The sequence below is a fragment of the Schistocerca serialis genome, unplaced genomic scaffold (genome assembly GCF_023864345.2).
Source record: "Schistocerca serialis cubense isolate TAMUIC-IGC-003099 unplaced genomic scaffold, iqSchSeri2.2 HiC_scaffold_546, whole genome shotgun sequence".
In the NCBI taxonomy this organism is placed as follows: Eukaryota; Metazoa; Arthropoda; class Insecta; order Orthoptera; family Acrididae; genus Schistocerca; species Schistocerca serialis.
The window spans coordinates 17,501-22,500 of NW_026048131.1; the positions used below are offsets into that span (position 1 = coordinate 17,501).

Consider the following 5,000-nt stretch of genomic DNA (forward strand, 5'->3'; position numbering starts at 1 on the left):
CCTAACCTATATCGTACCTTAACCTAACCTATATCGTGCCTTAACCTAACCTATATCGTGCCTTAACCTAACCTATATCGTGCCTTAACCTAACCTATATCGTGCCTTAACCTAACCTATATCGTGCCTTAACCTAACCTATATCGTGCCTTAACCTAACCTATATCGTGCCTTAACCTAACCTATATCGTGCCTTAACCTAACCTAATTTGTGCCTTAACCTAACCTAATTTGTGCCTTAACCTAACCTAATTTGTGCCTTAACCTAACCTAATTTGTGCCTTAACCTAACCTAATTTGTGCCTTAACCTAACCTAATTTGTGCCTTAACCTAACCTAATTTGTGCCTTAACCTAACCTAATTTGTGCCGTAACCTAACCTAATTTGTGCCGTAACGTAACCCATGTTGTGCCGTAACGTAACCCATGTTGTGCCGTAACGTAACCCATGTTGTGCCGTAACGTAACCCATGTTGTGCCGTAACGTAACCCATGTTGTGCCGTAACGTAACCCATGTTGTGCCGTAACGTAACCCATGTTGTGCCTTAACCTAACCCATGTTGTGCCTTAACCTAACCCATGTTGTGCCTTAACCTAACCCATGTTGTGCCTTAACCTAACCCATGTTGTGCCTTAACCTAACCCATGTTGTGCCTTAACCTAACCCATGTTGTGCCTTAACCTAACCCACGTTGTGCCTTAACCTAACCTACGTTGTGCCTTAACCTAACCCATGTTGTGCCTTAACCTAACCCATGTTGTGCCTTAACCTAACCCATGTTGTGCCTTAACCTAACCCATGTTGTGCCTTAACCTAACCCATGTTGTGCCTTAACCTAACCCATGTTGTGCCTTAACCTAACCCATGTTGTGCCTTAACCTAACCCATGGTGTGCCTTAACCTAACCCATGTTGTGCCTTAACCTAACCCATGTTGTGCCTTAACCTAACCCACGTTGTGCCTTAACCTAACCCACGTTGTGCCTTAACCTAACCCACGTTGTGCCTTAACCTAACCCACGTTGTGCCTTAACCTAACCTACGTTGTGCCTTAACCTAACCCATGTTGTGCCTTAACCTAACCCATGTTGTGCCTTAACCTAACCCATGTTGTGCCTTAACCTAACCCATGTTGTGCCTTAACCTAACCCATGTTGTGCCTTAACCTAACCCATGGTGTGCCTTAACCTAACCCATGGTGTGCCTTAACCTAACCCATGGTGTGCCTTAACCTAACCCATGTTGTGCCTTAACCTAACCCATGTTGTGCCTTAACCTAACCCATGTTGTGCCTTAACCTAACCCATGTTGTGCCTTAACCTAACCCATGTTGTGCCTTAACCTAACCCATGTTGTGCCTTAACCTAACCCATGTTGTGCCTTAACCTAACCCATGTTGTGCCTTAACCTAACCCATGTTGTGCCTTAACCTAACCCATGTTGTGCCTTAACCTAACCCATGTTGTGCCTTAACCTAACCCATGTTGTGCCTTAACCTAACCCATGTTGTGCCTTAACCTAACCCATGTTGTGCCTTAACCTAACCCATGTTGTGCCTTAACCTAACCCATGTTGTGCCTTAACCTAACCCATGTTGTGCCTTAACCTAACCCATGTTGTGCCTTAACCTAACCCATGTTGTGCCTTAACCTAACCCATGTTGTGCCTTAACCTAACCCATGTTGTGCCTTAACCTAACCCATGTTGTGCCTTAACCTAACCCATGTTGTGCCTTAACCTAACCCATGTTGTGCCTTAACCTAACCCATGTTGTGCCTTAACCTAACCCATGTTGTGCCTTAACCTAACCCATGTTGTGCCTTAACCTAACCCATGTTGTGCCTTAACCTAACCCATGTTGTGCCTTAACCTAACCCATGTTGTGCCTTAACCTAACCCATGTTGTGCCTTAACCTAACCCATGTTGTGCCTTAACCTAACCCATGTTGTGCCTTAACCTAACCCATGTTGTGCCTTAACCTAACCCATGTTGTGCCTTAACCTAACCCATGTTGTGCCTTAACCTAACCCATGTTGTGCCTTAACCTAACCCATGTTGTGCCTTAACCTAACCCATGTTGTGCCTTAACCTAACCCATGTTGTGCCTTAACCTAACCCATGTTGTGCCTTAACGTAACCCATGTTGTGCCTTAACGTAACCCATGTTGTGCCTTAACCTAACCTATAATGTGCCTTAACCTAACCTAAAGTGCGCCGTAACCTAAACTATATTGCGCCTTAACCTGACGCACGTTGTCGCTGAACCTGCTCTGTAATTGTTATGCAACCCGTTAAAGTAGTGTAGTGTTGCCTAACCGCAACCCTCGCAATATAGTTCGCTACTCGCACTGCCCGGTCCCCTGTGTATCGCGTCATGTTAAACACCTTGCAGGTGTTGCTGACTTTCCACATGCTCCTGCTATACACTGTAGTGTGGATAGCAGCAGGACGTACATGCCCCCCCCCCTTCCCCCCTGCCTTCGCAAGCTGGTCGGTGAGAAGTTTGCATGTTCAATGCCCTTCGCATGCCGACGTACTCAGCCTACGTTGTGGTACGGCCTGTCACCTGTCCGCCGATGTACGCAAAACCCACAAACTGTACTGCACATTGCTCCGTATGTACTGAATGATACATCGTGGCCCATGTGACCGTATGACGACAGCGCCTAGCAACGGCGGACCATACAGTCCAAATATTGTGCACGCAGCTACGTGTCGTCTCCCTATAAGAGCTGGATTGCAGTGTGGTACGCCATACAGACGTGTGGGAGGAACGGACGCCCTGGATGGCGATCAGCATGAGCAGTCTGTTGATGTAGTGGAGCGTGTATTCGGACGTAGTCGTCTCTTCTCACACACCGTGATAGCATGTTGCACCGCGTTCCACATCTGCGACATGCTGCAGAGGCGGGCTGACAGTCGTTCGCGCAATGGACACCGCATACGTACGGGGTCTACCTTCCACGTGTTCTCTAGGCGTGCACATGTTGTTGCGTCTATGTGGGCAGACGTAGTGTGTTGTGACACCTGACACAGGCATGCAATACTCGTTGCAAATGGCGATGGACGTGTACGTTTGCTGGTGACGTTACGCAAATGAACAACCGGTAACCCGTTGTGGTGCGGTTGTTCTCGCTAGAGGTGAATCAGTGTTGGCGACGATCGGTCGAGCTATTAACCGGTTGTTTCAGGGATACCCACCATGCCCACGAACGTGAAAGGGGACCCACCATGCCCACGAACGTGAAAGGGGATCTGGGTGTGAGGCGATACGCGGCGGTGGCTGGGTGGGACCGTCCCCAGCCGGTGAGGGGGGGCCGCCCGGCGTGCTGGCAGCGCGGTGCGTGGGCGCACGCGCTACAGCCGGCTGGTGGGGGCGGCCGGTGGCAGGCGCGCCGGCCGACGGACGCGGCAGGCGGCGCAGCTGCGCGCCGGCGCCCCCTGCTCGCGGCGCCTTGCGGCCAAAGTAGGTCCTCGCGGGCCCGGTGCGAAGCGCGGTGGCCATCTGCAGTGTGCTGGTCCGATTGAGGACTTTGTGCGCTGAGGATGCGCCGCCGCCCGGCGCTCGGCGCCGCGACGCCGTCTGCTGCTCGGTCGCCCCAGCGGTTCTCGCAGGTGGTTTGTATCGCAGCTGTGCGGACGTGTTGGCGCGTGCGCTGTGCTGGGAGAGTTCGCTTCGGCACCCAAGTAGGGCTTTTGTCCTTCTGTGGCGCTGGCGTTGGAGCTGCCGGTCACCGTAGGTGGCGCGTGTTGTCTCCCGCCGGCAATGCCACGACAGCACGCTCCCGGGCCTCTGTCGGCAGCGGCAAGCTCAGTTGGGAGCACGGGTGGTCGCACCTAAAGCGTCTACTCGCCTAACTCCGGGCGATTGCGCCTCTCTCGAACCCGACCAAGTACTTAGGACGGCGCTGCGCGCCGCCGGGACCTGAGAGGGTTTCGAGGTGTGTTGTGCAGGGGAGCTCAGCCTCCTCCTGTTTGCAGAATAATTGAGCGGACGCTTGCGTGTTCGCGCGGGCCCCCGGGACACACTCCCGGGCGGCCGGCTGCTCAGCTCTAGTTGACGCAGCTCCCTGGTTGATCCTGCCAGTAGTCATATGCTTGTCTCAAAGATTAAGCCATGCATGTCTCAGTACAAGCCGCATTAAGGTGAAACCGCGAATGGCTCATTAAATCAGTTATGGTTCCTTAGATCGTACCCACGTTACTTGGATAACTGTGGTAATTCTAGAGCTAATACATGCAAACAGAGTCCCGACCAGAGATGGAAGGGACGCTTTTATTAGATCAAAACCAATCGGTCGGCTCGTCCGGTCCGTTTGCCTTGGTGACTCTGAATAACTTAGGGCTGATCGCACGGTCCTCGTACCGGCGACGCATCTTTCAAATGTCTGCCTTATCAACTGTCGATGGTAGGTTCTGCGCCTACCATGGTTGTAACGGGTAACGGGGAATCAGGGTTCGATTCCGGAGAGGGAGCCTGAGAAACGGCTACCACATCCAAGGAAGGCAGCAGGCGCGCAAATTACCCACTCCCGGCACGGGGAGGTAGTGACGAAAAATAACGATACGGGACTCATCCGAGGCCCCGTAATCGGAATGAGTACACTTTAAATCCTTTAACGAGTATCTATTGGAGGGCAAGTCTGGTGCCAGCAGCCGCGGTAATTCCAGCTCCAATAGCGTATATTAAAGTTGTTGCGGTTAAAAAGCTCGTAGTTGGATTTGTGTCCCACGCTGTTGGTTCACCGCCCGTCGGTGTTTAACTGGCATGTATCGTGGGACGTCCTGCCGGTGGGGCGAGCCGAAGGCGTGCGACCGCCTCGTGCGTGCTCGTGCGTCCCGAGGCGGACCCCGTTGAAATCCTACCAGGGTGCTCTTTATTGAGTGTCTCGGTGGGCCGGCACGTTTACTTTGAACAAATTAGAGTGCTTAAAGCAGGCAAGCCCGCCTGAATACTGTGTGCATGGAATAATGGAATAGGACCTCGGTTCTATTTTG

General features: G+C 52.1%; 1 non-coding gene across 1 annotated transcript in view; it reads left to right on the forward strand.

The window, feature by feature from the left end:
* The first annotated feature begins 4,069 nt into the window (after window positions 1–4,069).
* Window positions 4,070–5,000, forward strand: part of LOC126447854 (small subunit ribosomal RNA) — a 1,909-nt gene continuing 978 nt past the window's right edge. The window contains exon 1 of the ribosomal RNA XR_007583925.1: window positions 4,070–5,000. This exon is cut by the window's right edge and continues 978 nt beyond it. This is a non-coding gene — a ribosomal RNA (small subunit ribosomal RNA).